We start from the raw sequence: 22,534 nt of genomic DNA, 5'->3' as shown, positions 1-22,534 counted from the left end.
TTTCTTCTTTCTTTTTTTTTAAATCAAATTGAGCAGAGCTTTATCAATTTTATTGTTTTATTCATAAAACCAACTTTTGTTTTTATTTATTAATTCAGGTTTTTTTCTTTCGATTTTATTAATTTCTCATTTAATTTTTAGACTTTCTAATTTGGTATTTAACTGAGAATTTTTAATTCATTCTTTCTCTAATTTTTTTAGTAGCATATTTAGTTCATTGATTTCCTTTTTCTCTAATTGATTCATGTAAGCATTTAAAGATATATCCCCTGACACCTGCTTTGAGTGAATCCCATAGGTTTTGGTATGTTGTTTCATTATTGCCATTATGTAGGATAAAATGATTAGTTCTTTCTATAATTTGTTTTTTGGTCCACTTATTCTTTAAAGTGACGTTATTCAGTTTCCAAATGGTTCTGGGTCTATATTTCCTTGGCCAAATATTGCACATGACTTTTATTGCATTGTCATCTGAGAAAGATGTATTCACTATTTCTGCGTTTCTGCAGTTGATCATTAGGTTTTTATGTCCTAGTACATAGTTAATTTTTGTATAAGTGCCATATACTACAGAGAAAAAGGTATATTCCTGTCTATCCCCATTCAGTTTCCTCCATAAGTCTACCATATATAATTTTTCTAACAATCTGTTTACCTCCTTAACTTCTTTCTTGTTTATTTTATGATTTGATTTGTCTAGACCTGAGAGCAGGAGGTTGAGGTCTGCCACTAGTAGAATTTTGCTGTCTGTGTCTTCCTCTAGTTCTTTCAGCTTCTCCTCTAAGAATTTGGGTGCTGTCCCACTGAGTGCATATATACACATACATATACATATACATATACATATACATATACATATACATATACATATACATATACATATACATATACATATACATATACATATGTATATGTATGTATATATATATATATATATATATATATATATGTATATGTATTCAGTATTTCTTCATTTTGCTAAGACCTTGAGTTAGGGAGGGTCTGTTTCACAGAGGTTTGGTGTTGGGGGTCCCTTGAGGCTTTTCTCACTGAGTGTAATTTCTCCAGCTGGCCAGTAGGAGGTGCTGGTTGCTTTCTCTGGAGTGTCTGTGACCTTGATTGAAGCCTTCTCCGTTAGCCTGAAGGGAGTGATTGAAGCTGTTAAATCCTTTTGTCTTCAATCAATGGTGGGCTCTACCCTGGGGTGAGGTCATCCCTTTCCCTATTGTTAGCTGGGCTGGTTCTTCTGCTCACACACCTGTGCCTGGGGCAGAAGTAGTCTGTAATTGTTTTTTTTTTTCCTCAGAAGAGGCCTCAGTGGCAATGGAGTTATGGTCTCAGAGTTCCTTAGACCACAGGAGTTCAGGGATGGTGTCCACAGCTCTCCTGTGCCAGAACTCTCCCCCTAGTTCTGTCGACAAGCTCCAGAAGGTCAGCGCCAACACCAATGCCTCTGCTTCCTAGTAGACCCAAGCCCCCACGGTTGACCAGGCTTCAGCCCAGTTCATCAAGCAGGGCTGCTCTTGGGCCCTGACTTTTCCCCGTCTCTTGTTGTTAACCAGGCTGATCCATGGCTGATCTGCCTTCTGCTCCCAGACTCACCCATGGCTTTGGAAGACAAATCCTGAGGTAGATGTTCTTTCTTTGGGTTTTTCTTTCTGGGTTTTGTGGATCAGACTTCTGTTAAGATGTTTGTTTCATATTGGAGATGGGAAAAGATCAGGAGACTTTACAACTGTGCCTGTCTTCTCTCTGCCATCTTGGCTGGAAGTCCTGCTTACATTTTTTAATGCCTTATTGAATAGTAATGGTGATATTGGGCATCCTTGTTTCACCCCGGTTTGATTGGAAATGCTCTGAGTTTCTTCCCATTAAATATATTAGTTATCTTTTAGATAGATACTATTTATTATTTTAAGGATAACTATTTATTCCTGAAGTTTCTAGTGTTTTTAATAGACATGGATGCTGTATTTTATCAAAGGCTTTTCCAGCATCTATTGAGATAATCATATGATTTCTGTTGGATTTGCTATTAATATATTTAAATATGTTGAGTGTTTTCCTGATGTTGAACCATCCCTGCCTATAAATACTATCTGTAGTCTCATTGCTAAAATTTTATTTTTGCATCAATGTTCATTAGGGAGATTGGTCTATAATTTTTTTTTGTTGTTTTAGTTCTTCCTGGTTTAGGTATCAGTGCCACATTGTTGTCATAAAAGGAGTTTGGCAGAACTCCTTCCTCTCCTATCCATATTTATTTATTTATTTATTTATTTATTTATTTATTTATTTATTATTTTTTAGATTTTTGCAAGGCAAATGGGGTTAAGTGGCTTGCCTAAGGCCACACAGCTAGGTAATTATTAAGTGTCTGAGACTGGATTTGAACCCAGGTACTCCTGACTTCAAGGCTGGTGCTTTATCCACTACACCACCTAGCTGCCTCCTCTCCTATTTTTAAAAATATTTTATGTAGAATAGGAATTAATTATTCCTTAAATGTTTGGTAGAATTCATTTGTAAATCCATCTGGACCTGGAGAGATTTCTTAGGGAGTTTATTGATGGTTTCTTCAATTTCTTGTTCTGAAATAGGGTTATTTAAGTAATTTATTTCCTTTTATGTTAATCTGGACAGTTTGTATTTTTGTAAATATTCATCCATTTCACTCAGGTTATCCAATTTATTGGTATACAGTGCAGCAAAGTATCTCTGAATTATTGCTTTAGTTTCTTCTCATTGGTGGTTAATTCACCTTTTCATTTTTGATACTTGTAATTTGGTTATCCTCTTCCTTTTTTTTAAAAATCAGATTAACCAAAGGTTTGTTTATTTTATTTGCTTTTTCATAAAACCAGCTCTGTTTTATTTATGAGATCAATACTTTTCTTGCCTTCAGTTTTATTAATCTCTCTCCCTTGATTTTCAGAATTTCTAATTTGGCATTTAATTGGGGATTTTTAATTTGTAATTTTAGTTAGATACCCAATTCATTGATCTCCTCTTTCTCTATTTTATTTATATAGGCATTTAGAGATATAAAATTTCCCCTCAAAACTGCTTTGGCTTCATCCCATAAATTTTGATATGATATCTCATTATTGTAATTTTCGTGGATATAATTGATTATTTCTATTATTTGCTGTTTGATCCACCCATTATTTAAGATAAAGTTATTTAATTTCTAGTTAATTCTTAGTTTATCTTTTTAATTGCATCATGGTCTAAAAAGTGTGCATTTATCATTTTTGCCTTTCTGCACTTGATTATAAAGTTTTTGTGCCATAGTACATGGTCAGTTTTGGTGAAGGTGTCATGTACTACCAAGAAAAGGTATATTATTTTCTGTCTTCATTAAGTTTTCTCTAGAGGTCTATCATATCTAAGTTTTCTAAGATTTTATTTATCTTCTTAACTTCCTCTTGTTTATTTTGTTGTTTATCTAGTTCTGAGAGAGGGAGATTGAGGTCTCCCATAATTAAAGTTTTGCTGCCTATGTCTCATTATAATTCACTCAGCTTTTCTTCTAGGAATCTGGATGCTATACCACTAGGTACATACATGTTTGGTAATGGTATAGCTTCATTACCAATGGTACCTTTTAAGAAGATGTAGTTTCTTTTGTTATCCCTTTTAAATGAGGTTGATTTTTGTTTTTACTTTATCTGAGATTAGGATTAATACCCCAGATTTTTTTACTTCCACTGAGGCATAATATATTTTGCTTCCACCTTTTACCTTTATCTTGTGTATATCTTTCTGCTTCAAATGTGTTTCTTGTAAACAACATATTGTAAGATTCTTGTTTTTAATCCATTCTGCTATCTGCTTCCATTTTATGGGACAGTACATCTCATTCACATTTACAGTTAAGATTACTAATTATCTGTTTCCCTCCATGCTATCTTTCTTCATTTATATTTTTCTCTTTCCTTTTCTCTTATTACTTCTCACCAAAATTTTACTATCTTTCTCCTCTGACTTTTCTTTTAAAAATTTAGCTTTGTTTATTTTCATTTATACTTTTGCCTTCCCTTTTATCAGTCCCTTCTTCTCTAATTTTTCCCTTTCCCATTCCCCTCCTTCCCTGAAAATTAGATTAGATTTTTTTTTAACCCAAGTGGAAATGTATCTTATTTCCTCTCTGGGCTAAATCTATTGAATAGAATTTACTAAGTATTCACATTCTCTCTTCTTTCCCTCTAAAAATATAAATCTTTGTGCCTCTTCCCTTAGTGTTATTTATTACTCTAATACCATTAATCAGGTATCATCAATTACAGTTTGCTTATTTGATTGCTTGATAAGCTCATATTGTTATCAAGGTATCATTACAGATTATTTGCTTGATTGCTTGATAAGCAGCATTGACACAAATTACATCAAATTATAATTATATTCATTTTTTTTATCTCATCCCTTTTTCAGGTATCTTTGAAATACCCACATTCCTCCTCACAAGCCAAAATATCATCCAAAGCCATACCATTTTGAACAATTTGTGCCCCTCCCCCAGGCCTATTCTTTCTCCCTCTTATCCCCACCCCCATCCAGAGTGCTTAACCCCTTGTTTAGTGAAGGAAGGCCTATTTTCTTTCACACTTTACCCTCACTCCCCACCCAAGGTACATAACACCTTATTAAGTGAAGCAAGACCTATTTTCTCTCCCCTTTTACCTCCCCCCCCCCCCCCAAACAAGGGTATTTAACTCCTTGTTAAGTGAAGCTGGGTTAAGTCAAACTCTGACATAATTAACTGCCAGAATCTTTTTTTAATTTAAATTTATTTTTATTAAAGATATTATTTGAGTTTTACATTTTTCCCCCAATCCTGCTTCCCTCCCCCCTCCCCCCACAGAGAGCAATCTGTCAGTCTTTACTTTGAAAAATATGGAACACTTCACGAATTTGCGTGTCATCCTTGTGCAGGGGCCATGTTAATCTTCTCTGTATCGTTCCGATTTTAGTATATGTGCTGCCGAAGCGAGCACTAACTGCCAGAATCTTAAAGATCGCTAAGTATTGGGAAGTTCTGGAGGTCCAACCTGAGAACTTTACAAATGATTGTAAGTTACAGAGACACTGACTCAAGACTGCCCAGTTTATGGTGCCCTCATTAGACAAGGTGCTAATCACAGTAGGATTAAATTGGGTCAAAGGATAATGGATACTTGAGTTTAAAGTTAGCATCCCTGCTTTTATTTAGGGCTTTTTTGTCTCAAACATAGTGATGTCATCTTGGACCTCTTCAATGAAGAGATAAGACGCAATTTATACCCAGATATCTTTCAGGTTCATTCTCTTCATTACTATTTTACCCTTTATTATCCTAAGAGAAGTAAAGTCTTAAAGAATTAGAAGTGTTATGTCTTCCCTTTTAGGGGTGTATACAATTTGATGGTCTTGACCATCATTTGTTTTGCTTTATTTTGTTTTTTTTCCTTCTCCTTTCATTTACCTTTTTTATGTAACTCTTGATTCATGTATTTGGCAATTAAATTCTCTGTGCAGTCCTAGTCTTTGTGACAAGAAATTCTGGAAGTCCTCTATTTCATTGAACATCCACCTTTTCCCCTGACACTATATGCTGAATTTTGCAGGACAGTACATTCTAGGTTGTAATCCCAGGTCCTTTCCCCCAAAATATGCTATTCTAATTCTTCCAGTCCTTCAGTGTTGAGGCCTATAGGTCCTGTGTAAGGCTGATTGTGTTTCCTTTGTATGTGAATTGTTTTCTTTTTGCTACTTGCAATATTCTCTCCTTTATTTGAGGGTTCAGGAATTTGGCTATTACAGCCCTTGGAGTTTTTATCCTAGGGTCTCTTTCTGGAGGGGTTGTGAATTCTTTTGTTATATTGTTATCTTATTCTAGTGGATTTGGACAATTTTCCCTTATAATTTCCTGCATGATATTTTCTAGGTTCTTTTTTTTTTTTTTTTTTTTTTTTTTTGTTCAGGCTTTCTGGTAGTCCAGTGATTCTTAGACTGTGTCTTCTGGATCTATTTTCCAGCTCATTTGTTTTTCCTAAAAGGTACTTTACATTTTCTTCAAACTTTTCAGCCTTTTTGTTTTGTTTGATAGAATCTTGTAGTCTTGTAGATTCATTGGTTTCTATTTGTTCAATCATAGATTTTAGGGTTTTATTTTCTTCAATTATCTTCTGTGTTTCCTTTTCCACTTGGTTATTTGTACTTTTTTTTTTTTTTTTTTAGTTTTTGGAAGGCAATGGGGTTAAGCGGCTTGCCTAAGGCCACACAGCTAGGTAATTATTAAGTGTCTGAGGCCAGATTTGAACGCAGGTACTCCTGACTCCAGGGCCGGTGCTCTATCCATTGCACCACCTAGCCACCCTGGTTATTTTTACTTTTAACAGACTGTCTTTGTTCAATAATTTTCCTGTATGACTTTCATTTCCTTTTCCCATTTTACTTCTTCTCTTTTTCGGTTTTAAAATTTTTTTAAGCTCTTTGATGAACTTTTGTTTTTGATTCCAGTTTATAGACTGTTTTGATACTTTCCCTGTAAGTAATTTTCACTGCTTTCTTCTTCAGACATGGCATTGTTATCATTTTTGCCTGTAAAATAGTTTTCTATATTGAGCAATCTTTTTATACTTTTGGTGGTTCATCTTTGTTGTTTTAGTTCTGCTTCTGGGGTACTGGGAGTATAGTTCCAAGCTTTTGTTTTTTTTTTCTGCTTCTGGGGTCTGATCCCTGGCTTGTCGTTGACCAAGATGTTACCTATGTAGCCCAGGCCTTGCCTTTGCAGAGGTTTTTTTTCCCCCTTTATGTCCAGGTTCTGACTTAACTGTGATTTGTTCCTGACCCAGTTCTGTTTTTTACCCCGGTGTTTTCAGGGTTCAGACTTTGTTTGGAATTGGTGTCCTCCCTGCTGGCTTGCTATCTAGTTTCCAGGACCTCTGCTGTTGTTAAGCTATTGGAACCTGGATTGCACTGTGGCTAAAAGAGAGGATTTCCCTGCTCTCCTGCCTCCAGGACTTTACTTCCCTTCTTCCCTAAAGAGACAGACTTTCATTGAAGATCCTCCACAATGTCTTCCCTTGAAGAGAGAGAAAGAGAGAGATAAAGGAGAGGAGAAGAGGGGAGTGGAGGTGGAGGGGAGGGGAGGAGAGGAGAGGAGAGTTAGAAGAAAGAGAGGAGGGGGAGGGGGAGAGAGAGAAGAGAAAGAGAGATAGAAGAAAAAGAAGGAGGAGGAGGAGGAGGAGGAGGAGGAGGAGGAAGAGAGAGAGAGAGAGAGAGAGAGAGAGAGAGAGAGAGAGAGAGAGAGAGAGTAATTACCCCTCGAAGTGATGATTAAGTCAAACTATGAAAGGTTTTCACTGTCAGGAATTTGTGTTTTAGAACGTGAGTAAAAGAAGATGATGGCAGCAGGGATCAGCTAATGTACCCCTAAATAAAGGACTTGCATTCATTCATTCAAAAAATATTTGGTATACATGTTTTAGTTTTTCAAGTATCTTTGCCTAGAAAACCCCAAAAGGTGTCATGAAGAAGTGGAGATGACTGAAAAAAAAAAGACTGACTTTAAGGTTGATTTGAATTATAGAGCAACTACCTTGCTTCCTTTTATTATCTGTGCTCTGTCTAGGGTGTGGAGCAAGCATGAATATATAAACATGGACCTTTGGGGAACATTCACATATCATACCAATTGCAATCAGACACAGTGCAAAAAATGGAATAAGACTTTTTTACAGTCCTGACAGGGAGAACTTAATTCCTTTATTATGATAAGGTTCTGCCTTCTTTCATTGGTTCATTTGCCTCATCTATGTTCTGGGCAGTCTAATTACTTGGAGATCCCCTACTACTCTTTAAATCCAAGCACTAAAATTCACATAGATCCTATATGATAGCAAAAAAGCAAAACAGTTTAATTAGGAGAAGGTCCTTGGACCTAGATTGAATCCTCTCTCCACCTTCTCTCTGTGAGTCAAAAGGGCAAACATTAGGAATTTCACTGATGTAGCATAAACCAAATGCAACCACCAAGGAGGGGGAGTGGTGATGGCATTCTCCCAATACCTGCAGGGGTTAGTCATATGTAGTTGAGGCAGCCCCAACATGGTTCCTGAGTAGTTCCATTGCATGTGCTGGCTCTCTGCTCTGTTCACTCTGACTGTCCTATTTACGGGACAGGAGGGATCTCTCACTTAGGTGCATTTGTCTTCTTGGGGGCATCAGGGATACTGCTTACATTCTCCTGAGACTGAGAAAGGTAGTTGCTCATATTGACATTGCTATGTTAGTCTACCCCTTCCATCTTTCTCCTCCTTCCCTCAACTTTATGTCCTGGTGTTCATAGGATCATAGATTTAGAACAAGAAAAAGCCTTAAAGGTCTCCCAGCATTCTCTTCTGTCATTTCTGCCTAAGGGATAACAGTGTCTTTTCGTATCTTTTCTTCTAAGTTATGCTTGTTCTTTGTTATTTTATATTTGTTTTTGATATTTTTTGTGGTTATTCTTTTACTTTTATTTGTTGTCTTTGTAGGTATTATTTTCTTGGCTCTACTGACTTCATTTTATATTAGTTTATATGGTTCTTTCCATTCTACTCTGTATTCATTATAGTGATCATCATTTTTTTACAGTAATACTATTCCTTTATATTCACATACTATTTGTCTAGCTATTCCCCAAATGATGGTCATGTACTTTGATTCCAAACTTGGCTATCATAAAAAAGTGCAACTGTAAATGTTTTGGTGTATTTGGGAGCCTTTCTTATTATCAGAAACCTCCTTTGAGGGGGATAAGCCTATTAATAGAATCTTTGGCTAAAGGATAATGGGCATTTTAGTAACTTTATTTGCATAATTCCAATTTGCTTACCAGAATGGTTGTATTGATTCACAACTCTGCCAACAATGCCTACATTCTCACAATCTCTCCATCAACTATTCTGATCTTTTGGCATTTTTACCAGTTTGCAGGTCATATAGTGAAACTCTGGAGTTGTTTTGATTTGTATTTGTCTTATTATCAGTGATTGGAACAAAACTTTGAGAAATTTGATAATAAGTTGATAATAACAATTAACCTAAGTTGATAATAACATTTTTTTTTCTCATTCACCAACTTCCCATTTTTATCCTAGGTGCATTAATTTGGTTTATTCAGATACTTTTTAGTTTCTTGTAATCAAAATCATTTGTTTTACATTTTTTATTTATCTGTATCCCTTTCTTACTCAGAGCTATGAGAGACATATTTTCTGCTTCCTTGATAGTTTTTTGTTTTATGATTTTTTATATTGAGGTCATATATCCTTTTAGGAATACATTGTAGGATATGGTGTAAAGTGTTTGTCTAAGCCTAATTTCTGTTAGACTACTTTCCAGTTTTTCTAGAAGTCCTTCCCTCACACCCCTTCAAAGTTAAAAAAGTAGTTCTTTAGTAATTTGTATTTTTCACTTTATTGAACATTGGGCTGTTGTGTTCCATTGAATTTGAGTTTCTTTTTTTTAAAATCTATGTTATTGGGGTGGCTAGGTGGTGCAGTGGATAGAGCACCAGCCCTGGAGTCAGGAGTACCTGAGTTCAAATCTGCCCTCAGACACTTAATAATTACCTAGCTGTGTGGCCTTGGGCAAGCCAGTTAACCCCCATTGCCTTTCCAAAAAAAAATCTGTGTTATTGATCTACCTTTTTATTTTTTAATCAGTCCTGGAAGGTTTTGATGACTATGGCTTTATAATATAATCTAAGGGCTGGAAGTGATATTCCCCCTTTGTCCCTACCTCTTTCCATCATTTCCCTTAATATTCTAGAGTTTTCCTTTTCCAAATGAATACTGTAGTTATTTCGTTGAATTCTACAAAGTATCCCTTTGATAATTTGATTATTATAGCATTACAATATATTTTAATTTTGGGAGCTTCATTTTTATTATGACATATGGCATACCTATAAATATTAAATATTCTTTCAGTTATGTAAATTTAATAAATATTCTTTATTTTTTTAGGAACACAGTAATTGAATCCATATATGTATTTTGTGTGCTTTGATAGACTGATTTCCAGATATCCTATGCATTTTATAGTTATTTGGAAAGGAATTTCCCCTTTTACTATTGATTCTTAGATTTTATTATTGTATAAAAATGCTTTTGATTTTAAAGCTTACAACTTTGCTAAAGCTATTAATTATCTCAGTATTTTTATTCATTGTTTCAATTTTTATTGATTCCTTGGGATTTTAAAAAGCAAACTATCATTTCACTAATTAACCCATTTTAAAAAAAGTAGTCTCTCCCACTCCATGTTTCTAATTCAACAGTAATAAAAACTCATAAAATAAAACTCTTATCATAAGCATACATCATCCAGTAAAGCAAATTCTTATATTGGCCATGACCAATAGTCTTTCTCTGCATTTTATATCAGTCACCCTTCTTAGTATATATCTCTAGGAGGAGACGAGTAGCATGTTTCAACTTCTCTCTCTGGACTCTTGGCTTATCATTGCATCAGAGTTCTAAAGACTTTCAAAGTTGTTTCTCTCTGTAATAATGTCATTGTATAAATTCAATTAGCTTTGTTCATAGAGATCTTTCTAGTTTCCTTTGAAACTGTTCATTTTGTATTTTTTTGTCACAATAACATTCTCTTATAGTCATTTCACATAGCCATCCCTAACAAGAGAACATAATTTTTGTTTCCATTTTTTGGCTACTATGAAAAGAGCTAATATAAATATTTTTTGTACATAGGTTCTTTTCCTCTTTCTTTGAAATGAAGACTTTGTAGTAGACTGGGTCAAGGGTATCTACAATTTAGTTACTTGTGGGTTATAGTTCCAAATTGCTTTCTAGATTGGCTGAATTAATTCATAACTCTATCAATAAGTATACTAGTGGACCTGTCTTCCACAAACCCTCCAACATTTGTTATTTTCTTCTTTTGCTATCCTTACTAGTCTGTTGTGTGAGGTGGTCTACCACCTCAGTTGAGAATTCCTATACTTCACTGTCAGATAAGATTAGTTACTGCTTTGATTAGAATTTGGATGACTTTTTAATAGTGTTTTCTTTGTGTATCTCTGGTAACTGTATAGATTTACAAAAAATTCTACTTGCTTCACTTTCTATCAGTCCATGCAAGTTCTCTGAATTATTATTATTCAGTGTTTCTTGTACTGTAATAATATTCCATGATATTAATATACTATAATTTGTTCAATCAGTCTTTTTTGGATACCTATTTTGTTTCTAGTTCTTTTCTGTCACAATGAGTGCTACTAGAAATATTTTTTATATTATAATACATGCTCTGTTCTCTGTTTTTTTCTTTCTAAATTAATGGTTCAGAGGAACTGTACAGTCATAGGATAGGAATAAGTGTAATAACATAGGGTTTTCCAGAACAGTTGGATGCATTGATACTTCAGCACCAATGGGTGTATATAATGTATCTGTCTAATCACAGGTTTTTTCAACATTGATTATTTTTGTTAATTATAGGCAGGAAATTTTTTTTAGGATATTATTATGCTGTCACTGAAAGAAAAAGTACAGATAACTTTCTAATATACTACCAAGAGGTATTGATTTTTGATTTTTTTTCAGAAAATATTATCAGTTTATGCTGATCCACATATACTGTGATCTAATCTTAGCTTTAAAACATTGGTGTAGTTTGTAGTATGGTTAATTGGAGCTATTTGTTCTATTCATAGCCATGTGATCCAGTGAAACTCTCTAATATGTTTACTTTGGATTAATCTGCAACATGCTTTGCCATGAAGGGTAACATTGTGGTACTATTTAATAGTACAGAGTAGTATATTAACAGACAGAGTGGCTTGATGTAGTTCAGTTTCTTTTTAACAATAGCATATCTCTTCAATTACATGTAAAAACAATTTTTAGCATTCTTTTTCTTTAAGTTTTTGAGTTCCAAATTCCATCCCTCTCTTCATCTTCTTCCCCTTCCATGGGATACATGTGGAATAATGTAAAACATTTCCATATTACTCATTTTGTGCAAGAAGATATGAACAAAAAAAGAATGGAAGAAATGAAGAAAAAAGAAAGGAAGGAATGAAGAAAGAGAAAGGAAGTAAGGAAGAAAGAAAGAAGGAAAGAAATAAAGAATGGTTAAAAAAAGCTTCAATTTGTATTCAGACAAGATCAGTTCTTCCTCTGGAGGATGATAGTATTTTCATCCATAAGTTCTGGATCATTACATGCTGAGAATAGCCAAGTCATTCACAGTTGATAATTTGCAGTGTTGCTCTTGTTATATATAATGTTCTTATGGTTGTGCTCACTTCACTTTATATCAGTTCATGTGAGTCTTTCCAGGTTTTGCTCAAATTCTGTTTATCATTTCTTATAACATAATAATATTTCATTGCAATTATATACCACAGTCTTGAAGCTGTGAATTCATCCAACCTTTCTGGAGAGAAATTTGGAACTACACCCAAAGGGCAACAAAAATGTTCAAACCTTTTGATCCAACAATACCATTACTGGGTCTATACCCTTGAAGAGGTGATGAAAAAGGGTAAAAACATAACTTGTACAAAAATATTCATAGCAGCCCTGTTTGTGGTGGCAAAGAATTGGAAATCAAGTAAATGTCCTTCAATTGGGGAATGGCTTAGGAAACTGTGGTATATGTATGTCATGGAACACTATTGTTCTATTAGAAACCAGGAGGGATGGGAATTCAGGGAAACCTGGAGGGATTTGCATGAACAGATGCTGAGTGAGATAAGCAGAACCAGAAAAACATTGTACATCCTAACAGCAACATGGGGGTGATGATCAGCTTTGATGGACTTGCTCATTTCATCTGTGCAGCAATCAGGGACAATTTGGAGTTGTCTGCAATGGAGAATACCATCTCTATCCAGAGAAAGAACTGGGGAGTTTGAACAAAACTAAGGACTATTACCTTTAATTAAAAAAAAAAAACTCTGATATCTTATTGTCTGATCTTACTATCTCTTATACTTTATGTTTCTTCCTTAAGAATATGATTTCTCTCTCATCACATTCAATTTGGATCAATGTATACCTTGGAAACAATGTAAAGACTGACAAATTACCTTCTGTTGGGGTGGGGGTGGGGGGAGGGAAGTAAGATCAGGGAAAAATTGTAAAATTCAAAATAAATAAAATCTTTAAAAAAATAAACAATTATATACTTAAACTTGTACAGTCATTCACTAGTCGATGGGCATTCTCTCCATTTCTAATTTTTAGCTACACAAAGAGTTGCTATAAATATTTTTGCATAAAAAAGGTTTTTTCTCTTTTTATTTTATCTCTTTGGGACAATAACATAAGAATGATATTACTGGGTGAAAAAGTATGCATAGTTTTATGATCCTTTGGGCATATTTCCAAATTACTCTTCAGAAAGGTTGGATCAATTCAGAACCCCACGAAAAATGCATTAGTTTTAACCACATTCCCTTCTACATTTATCATTTTCCTTTTTTGCCATATTAGCCAATCAGATAGGTATGAGGTGGCACCTCAGCATTGTTTTAATTGGCTGTTTATTTTTAAATTAATAGTGACTTAGAACATTTTTTCCCTATAACTGTAGATAGCTTGGATTTCTTCTGAAAAAATTCCCTTTATCATTTATCAGTTGGGGGGATATCTTCTAGTTCATGTTATTTCCAATGAGATCTAAGTTTTATGCCACTATTAATGTAAAATCTCAAGTTTGGTAAGTAACCTTAAGAGGTCATCTAGACTATTTTTGCTTTAGAGTAGGACTATAATCAACTTTTTATTTTAAAAGAAAATGTCCTTTGTAGGAGAGAGAAAGGAATAAACTTTTATTAAACACCCACTGTATGCCAGGCACTGTGCTTGTTCTTGTTCAATCTTTGTTCTCAAAGAGGACCAATGACATCATGAGGGTATGGTCTTGATTTGTGGTAAATTGATTTAAGTGAGGCAGAGCTATGCAAAGTCATCAGCCTTACTCTCCTCTAGGGTCATTGGAGTCCAGTGGCAAAAATCAAGTGGACTGGTAATGGTCCAACAGACTGCTATGCTAAATGCTTTACAAATATTATCTTATTTAATCCTCATAACCCTATGCGACAGATGCTATTATTATCCTCATTTTAAGAAACTTACCTACAGAGGCTAATTGACTTGCCCAAGGTAGTAAATTGGTCAAGCTCACATTTGAATTCAGATCTGACTCCAGAACCACTCCTCTATCTACTGTGTCAAATGAATTGCTCTTTATCCTTTCTTTATTTTTGAAGAAAACCAAAATATCATCACTGTATTGGAGTTAAGGTACATTATGTCTTCTGTGGCTGATCAGACCAATACGAGCTGGGAAGACTTTATCACAGGATGGTTACAAGTAGTCCAAATAGACATTTGGAATGGAGATGTCTCTAAATTTATGCATCTCACATTTCAAATGAATAACTCTCAAGATGGAAGTTCATTCATTGCAATTTTCACACTGTAAAAATATTAAAATGTAAATATTAATGTAGCATTATAGGCATTACTCTAAACTCATTGTCACCAAACCAAGGGCCTAAGGCTTCTTTCTCTACCAATAACTTATTCCTTTCCTCCTTATTGGAATACAGTCAGGAAGATGACAACTTAGCTCACATCAGCTGATTATTAGAGATTTTTTTTGAATGTTGGCTCATCAGTTAATCAAAAAGTATCCTATACTTCACTGTATGGTTAGTGATTGGAACTAGTTATAAAATGTTTGAGAATTCTTTGTATTGGGAAACAAAGATTTTTCCATTACCCACCATCATGTCTTTTGGGCAGCAGGTTCCCCAGCCTTTTCCATGTGGAGATTGCTTTTAGCTGAGCATACTGCACCTGCTTACAAAATGCTTGTTAATACTAGGGCAGGGGTGGGACATTTGAACCACCCATGAAATCATTTGGTCTGGTGCTGCCAAGTAAACTGTTGGAGCTTTTAAGGGAGAATTAATTAAATCCTTGGCCAAATATAGCAGGCTAATTTTTAAGTTGATAATTTTGTATGGCCCACAAATGATGTTATGAATATCCAAAGAGTCTTTGATAGAAAAAAATATTCCTCTACCCCCCCCCCCCCGTATTGGGGGGAAGAGATAACATCTTTGGTTTTAGTTTCTTGCTACTAGAGCAATATATTATTGTTGTAAATTTGAATTACTGAAGAAATTTTAAGATTGAACTGAAGAAAAGAAGTAATATATGTTTTATTTGCCTTACCTCCCATCTACATTTGCTAGCCTTCTAATACTTTGTCCCTAGGCTTCTATTCAAATCTTATTCTGCCTGATAAAATATAGTTTATTGTACTTTTAAGATACAATGTACTTTATGTGCAATGAGCCTCCTTTGTGTACCAGACAATATTGACTCCATGCTTAGAAAGGAAAAGTAGCCATTTTTTGCATATTTTTCCCTTGTGCCTTACTTAAGAATCAGTTGCTGTCCCTAACTTGATAGCCTTTATAACTTCCAAGTTCAATACTTCCACTCATGCCTTTGGGAGAAATCAGTGCATTAATAGAGTAAAATTCTTAAGGATGCTGACATACTTTAGGAAAATTTATGACTGCAGAAGACAGATGTATACTGATGGTGCAAAAAGTGATTTGCATATATGCAACTGTGAAGTATTCTCCTTGGGCCTTTTCTAAATTCTCATCTCTGTGTAATTTACAAAGGACTTTACTCTATTTCTTTATGCCACACTCTGAGAAAACAAGTTAAATTTCCATGTGCTATTATAAATTTCTATGTACTATAACTTCAAAGTCTATCAGGAATTACAAAAAAATTTAATGCCTTTTTATTTCAACAAAAATCATGTGTTTTTTCTTTTCTTTTTGGTTAATATATTTTGTTTTTATATTAGCTTCATTTACAAATATATCCCTTTCTCTATTGGGGGAACAAAGAATAAAAAAGAGAGAGAGAAAGAAGGGGGAAAAGAATTAATTTTTTTTGCTACCACAAAAAAAATTGTTGTCATGAATATTTTGGTAGACAAGAAGTCTTTTGGGACCTCTGGCTTAGATGGCAGAGAGAAGCCCCACACTATTCTAAGGTCTCCTGTCTTTCCAACAAAACTAATATGAATCAGGCCTCTTAAAAGAGATTTAATTGATAAAACCCAGAAGAAGAAGCTAGGAGAAGAACACCTACTAACAAGGTCTGTTTCAGGGGATTGTGGTTGAACCAGGGCAGAGAGCAGAAAACCAGCCTGGGGTGGTGGGGTAAAGCCTGAGGACCAACCTAAGATCACAGAGGCTTTGCTTGTGGGAGCAGTGGTCTGGGAAGCTCCAGCAGGGCTGGAAAAGGGAGTTCCAGCATAGAGAGCTGCAGAGTGCAACTGGACATTGAGCTGCTTGGCTTGGCTCCACTGGAGGACCAGGGCCACATCTCCATACTTTTATTTTTTGTTTTTTTACTTTTTTGGCTCTATACTTTTAGCACAGTACACTTCTCAAAAAACACAGTAATAGGCTCCCCTGACCCCCCCAGACTCAGTCATGGATAGCAGAGCTCCCTCAGTTGAATAAGGAGATTAACTACCTAGCCCCAGGGTCCAGCCCTCATTGTTAAGGATAACAGTATCCAGCTGTGCCCTCCATTCCCTCCAGATCTAGGGAGTGAGTCTCAAATCAAGGTCAAAGACACTCCAGAGAAGCAACCAGTGCTTAGAATTACTAAACCCAGTGAGCAAAGCCTCTAGGAATCTCAACATCAAAGGTTTGTGTACCAGCCCCTCCTTCAACACAAGATCTTAGAAAAATGAAGAAAAGCCCACAGAAGGGGGACCCATAGAAAACTACCTTGAAGTCAAAGATCCTAACTTAGAGAGATCTGGAACTTCTGAGGAGAATATAAATTTATCTCCAGCCCAGAAAAACTGCTGAGAAGAAATCAGGAATGGGTATAAAAATCAACTGGGTAAAGAAACTCAAGAGAAAACTAACACTTTGCAAGAAAAAATTAACATCTCACCACAAAATAATTCTCTGAAAACCACAATTGGGCAAATGGAACACTCAATTCAAAAACAGAATTGACCAATTGGAAAAGGAGTTGCAAAAAGGTAAATGAAAAAAATTCTTCTGTTAAAAAAAGAATGGAATTTGTGGAAACTAATGACTTCATGAGAAAATAAGAATCTGTTAAACAAAACTAAAAAATTGAAAAAAATAGAAGAAAATTTAAAATACCTCTTCTGTAAAACCAATGACCTCAAGAATAAATCCAGAAGGGACAGCTTAAGAATCATTGGGCTTCCTGAAAACATTGAGGAGGAAAGAAGCCTGGACTCAATATTACAGGATTTAATGACAGAAAATTTCCCTGATATCATGGAAGCAGAGGACAAAATAGTTATTGAAAGAATACATCTATCCCCTCCTTCAAGGGATCCCAAAATGAAAACAAAGAATATTGAGGCCAAATTCCAGAACTATCAGATAAAAAAGAAAATCCTGCAAGCAACCAGAAAGAAACAATTTAGATACCAAGGAGCCACAGTAAGTATTACACAGGACCTGGCTGCATCAATAGTAAGGGATCGAAGAGTCTGGAATGCAATATTATGAAGAACAAGGGAGCTTGGAATGCAGCCAAGAATTCACTATCTGGCAAAACTGAACCTTCTCTTCCAGGGGAATAGATAGACATTTAATGAAATAGACTTCCAACTTTTCCTGATTAAAAGACCAGAGCTAAGTAGAAAATTTGGACTTCAAACAGGAGACTCAAGAGAACTATGAAAAGGTAAAAAATGGGTAAAGAAAAAAAATGCTACCCAATAAGATGAAACTGGCTATATCCTCCACTTGGGAGAAAGATTCTCATAACTCTCGAGAATTGTAACTCTATTGGAGAAAATACTTAGCCAGAAGTAATGGACACTCATGACTTATCTGTGACTCTGATAGAATGATTTGAAAACAATATCTCCTTAAAAAGGGGGAACACTAAAGAGATGGGAGGATGGAGGAGACTGAATGAGGTAAATCATATTACATAAAGAGATACAAAGGACCTAATGCAATAGAGGGGAAGAAGGGAGGCATTGAAAACCACTTGAATCTTACTCTCATCAGATTTGGCTTAAAGTTAACTTACACACACTCAGTTAAGTAACGAAACTTATCTTACCTTTCAAATATTAAAAGGGGAAAGGGGGAGGGGGGAAGAAAAGAGGAACTAACAGAAGGAAGGGAAGGAAGAAGGGGCATAGGGAGGGGGGTTGGATATAAGGGCGCAAACACACTAAAGAAGGTGGTATTCAGAAAAAAATACTGAGGAATATGGATAAAGGGAAAAAAGGGGAAAATAAAAACAGAGGGATGATAGCATGGAGGGCAATAAAGAGTTAGTAATTATAATTTTGAATGTGAATGGGACAAACTCTCCCTTAAAATGTAAGTGAATAGCAGAGTGGATTAAAAACCAGAATCCAGCAATATACTGCTTACAAGAAACTCATTTGAAGCAGAGAGATACATACAAAGATAAAATGTGGGAGCAAAATATATTTTACTTCAGCTAAAGTGAAGCAGCAGCAAAAATAGATCTCATTGACAGAGATAAGGAAGCAAACTATATCCTCCTAAAAGGTACCATAGACAGTGAAGCAATTTCAATACTAAATATGTATGCATCAAGTGGTATGGCATCTAAATTCTTGAATAAGTTACAGGAAGACATAGACAGCAAAATTCTACTAGTGGGAGGCATCAACTTCCTGCTCTCAGATTTAGATAAATCTAACCATAACATAAACAAGACGGAAATTAAGGAGGTAAATAGAATATTAGAAAACCTAGACATGATAGACCTTTGGAGAAAGCTGAATGGGGATAGAAAGGATTTTTTCCTACGTACATGGCACTTACATAAAAATTGACCATTTACTAGGGCATAAAAACCTAATACAGTAAAAATCACATGCAACATAGGGCCAGGGAGAAATAGACCTAAAACTAATTGGAAATTAAATAACCTAATTTTAAAGAACGAGTGGATCAAACAACAAATTATAGGAAGAATCAATGATTTCATCCTAGATAATGACAATAATGAGACAACATATCAAAACTTATAGGATACAGCCAAGGCTGCAGTCAGGGGATATATTCTATCTGTAAAGGCTTACATGAATAAAGTAGAGAAAGAGGAAATCAACAAAATAAGCATGCAACTAAAAAAATTAGAGAAAGAACAAATTAAAAAATCCCCAATTAAATACCAAATTAGAAATTCTAAAAATTAAAGAAATTCATTAAATCGAAAGCAAGAAAACTATTGAATTAATGAATAAAACCAAGAGTTGGTTTTATGAAAAACCAATAAAATTGATAAACCTCTGGTTAATTTGATTTAAAAAAAGAAAGAAGAAAACCAAATTGCTAATATCATAAATGAAAAAAAGGTGAACTCACTGCCAATGAGGAGGAAATTAAAGTAATAATTTGAAATTTTTTTTGCCCAACTGTATGCCAATAAATTTGATAATCTAAGTGAAATGGATGAATATTTACAAAAATATAAGGTGTCTAGGTTAAATGAAGAGGAAACTAAATACCTAAATAACCCTATCTCAGAAAAAGAAATTCAACAAGCCATTATTGAATTCCCTAAGAAAAAATCTCCAGGACCAGATTCTATCAAACATTTAAGGAATAATTGGTTCCAATTCTATATAAACTCTTTGGAAAAATAGGTGAAGATGGAACTCTGCCTAACTCTTTCTATGACACTAATTTGGTACTGATTACCAGGAAGAGTCAAAACAGAGAAAGAAAATTATACACCTCTCTCACTAATGAATATAGATGCAAAAATCTTAAATAAAATCTTAGTAAAGTGATTATAGCACGTTATCACTGGGATAATATACTATGACAAAGCAGGCTTTATTCCAGAAATGCAGGGTTGGTTCAATATTAGGAAACTGTTAGGTTTGTTATTGATATAATTAATTATACTATCAGAGATATAGTTGCTGAAAAACCTTTGACAAAATACAGCACACATTCCTACTAAAAACACTATAGAATATAGGAATAAATGGATTGTTCCTCAGAATGATTAGCAGTATCTATCTGAAACCAACAAGAATTATATGCAATGGGGATAAGCTAGAGGCCTCCCCCAATAAGATCAGGGGTGAAACAAGGATGCCCATTATCACCACTGCTATTCAATATTGTGTTAGAAATTTTAACTTCAGCAATAAGGGAAGAAAAAGAAATTGAAGGAATTATAATTGGTAAGGAAGAAACAAAGCCGTCACTCTTTGTAGATGATATAATGGTATACCTAGAGAATCCTAACAAATCATCTAATAACTACTAGAAAGAATTAACAACTTTGGCAAAGTCGCAGTATATAAAATAAATCCAAATAAATCTTCAGCATTTCTATATACTATCAAGACATACTAGCAAGAACTAGAAAGAGAAACCCCATTTAAAATAACTTCAGACAATATAAAATACCTGGGAGTCTGCCTGTCAAGACAGACACAGAAACTCTATGAAAACAACTATAAAACACTTCTCACAAAAATAAAATCATATTGAAATAACAGGGAAAATATCAACTGCTCATGGATAGGCCGAGCTAATATAATAACAATTCTACCTAATGACAATTGTACCTAAATTCAACTACTTATTTAGTGCCTTACTAATCAAACTTCCAAACATTACTTGATGAGCTAGAAAAAATTGTAAGTAAATTCATATGGAGAAATAAAAAGTCAAGAATATCCAGTGATTTAATGAAAAATAGTACAAAAGAAGGTAGCTTAGCCCTAACAGATCTAAAAATTATAAAGCTCAGTCATCAAAACTGTATAGTATTGGCTAAGAAATAGAGTGGTGGATCAGTGGAATAGACTAGGTGCAAAAGAGATAGCAGGAAATGATTATAGCAATCTATTGTTTGATAAACCCAAAGAGTTCAGCTTCTGGGATAAAAACTCTCTCTTCAATAAAACTATTGGGAAAATTGGAAGTTAGTATGGCAGAAACTTGGATTAGCTCAACATCTCACAATCTATACCAAGATAAGATCAAAATGGGTACAGGATTTCCACATTAAGGACAATATTATAAGTAAACTAGGAGATCAAGGAGTAGTTTACCTGTCAAATCTATTGAAAAGGGAAGCAGTTTATGACCAAGGAAGAAATGGAAAACATCATTAAAAACAAACTAGGTAAGTCTGATTATCTTAAATTAAAAAGTTTTTGCACAGACAAAACCAATGTAACCAAGATCAAAAGAAATGTAGTAAATTGGGAAACAGTTTTTACAACTAGTATTTCTGACAAAGGATTAATTTTTAAAATATATAGAGAACTAAGTCAAATTTATATAAAAAAGCCATTCTCCAGTTGACAAATGGTCAAAGGATATGCAAAGGCAATTTACAGATCAGGAAATCAAAGCGATCCACAGTCATATGAAAAATTGTTCTAAATCATTACTGATTAGAGAAATGTAAATGAAAGCATCTCTGAGGTACCACCTCACAACTCTCAGACTGGCCAATATGACCAGAAAAGGCAATGATCCATGTTGGAAGGGATGTGGGAAATCTGGGGTACTAAGCATTGTTGGTGGAGCTGTGAACTCGTCCAGTCTTTCTGGAGAGCAATTTGGAATTATGCCAAAGGGCAATAAAAATATGATTGATCCGGCAATACCACTATTGGGTCTATACCCTTAAGAGATGATGAAAAAAGGGTAAAAAACATCACTTCTACAAAAATATTGTTTGTGGTGGCAAAGAATTGGAAATTGACTGAATGTCCATCAATTGGGGAATATCTGAATAAATTTTAGTGGAACACTGTTGTTCTATTAGAAAACAGGAGGGATGGGAATTCAGAGAAACCTGGAGATATTTCTAGTGTGCTTTTTAGTATTTTCATTTTTTCACTCTAGTACATGAGAGTTGTTTTGTTAAATATATTATGAATTCCTATTCTAGTCTAATATATACATACACATACATATAACATATACATAGATATATACATACATATATATATATTTTACCCTTTCTGAAACTTCCACAAATATTTTAGCAACATACTTAATGAAACTTAATGAAAAAGGTATGATTGTTTCTTATTAATGTTAATAATTGAGAATGATATTGAATATGAAAGCTCATATGATGTTTCACAATAGTTTATTTACAAATCAAATATTTTTGATCTAATTTCAGTTCATCCCTAATTTACTTACAATATAAGATTTTTTGTTTTAAAATGTGCAATTTTGCCTGTAAATAACTTAAAATTTTTCCTAGCCTATTCTGAAATATTTGAAAAGACACATCGCTGTTAGAATCACTAGAAATAAACTCAAATTGTGCAAATGTAATCATATTTCTTCTTTAATTGAGATCTGATACTGAATTTTATGGATGTGTTTTATCATTAGTTGATTATCTTGGTTGTTAACATTCTTGCTTTCTATTGCAGCCCTTGAGTACAACTTTGC

The 22,534-nt window shown here is 34.4% G+C and overlaps 1 protein-coding gene and 1 non-coding gene across 8 annotated transcripts in view; one reads left to right on the top strand and one right to left on the bottom strand.

The window, feature by feature from the left end:
* FSIP1 (fibrous sheath interacting protein 1) overlaps positions 1-22,534 on the top strand; it is a 322,107-nt gene that overhangs the window by 122,566 nt on the left and 177,007 nt on the right. The window lies entirely within an intron of this gene.
* Positions 4,891-4,997, bottom strand: LOC141523228 (U6 spliceosomal RNA). Its single transcript, XR_012478415.1, has one exon. It is a non-coding gene; the product is annotated as a U6 spliceosomal RNA (small nuclear RNA).

The sequence above is a fragment of the Macrotis lagotis genome, chromosome 4 (genome assembly GCF_037893015.1).
Source record: "Macrotis lagotis isolate mMagLag1 chromosome 4, bilby.v1.9.chrom.fasta, whole genome shotgun sequence".
In the NCBI taxonomy this organism is placed as follows: Eukaryota; Metazoa; Chordata; class Mammalia; order Peramelemorphia; family Peramelidae; genus Macrotis; species Macrotis lagotis.
The sequence above is the reverse complement of the archived record's forward strand: the minus strand, read 5'-3'. Positions and strand labels throughout refer to the sequence as shown.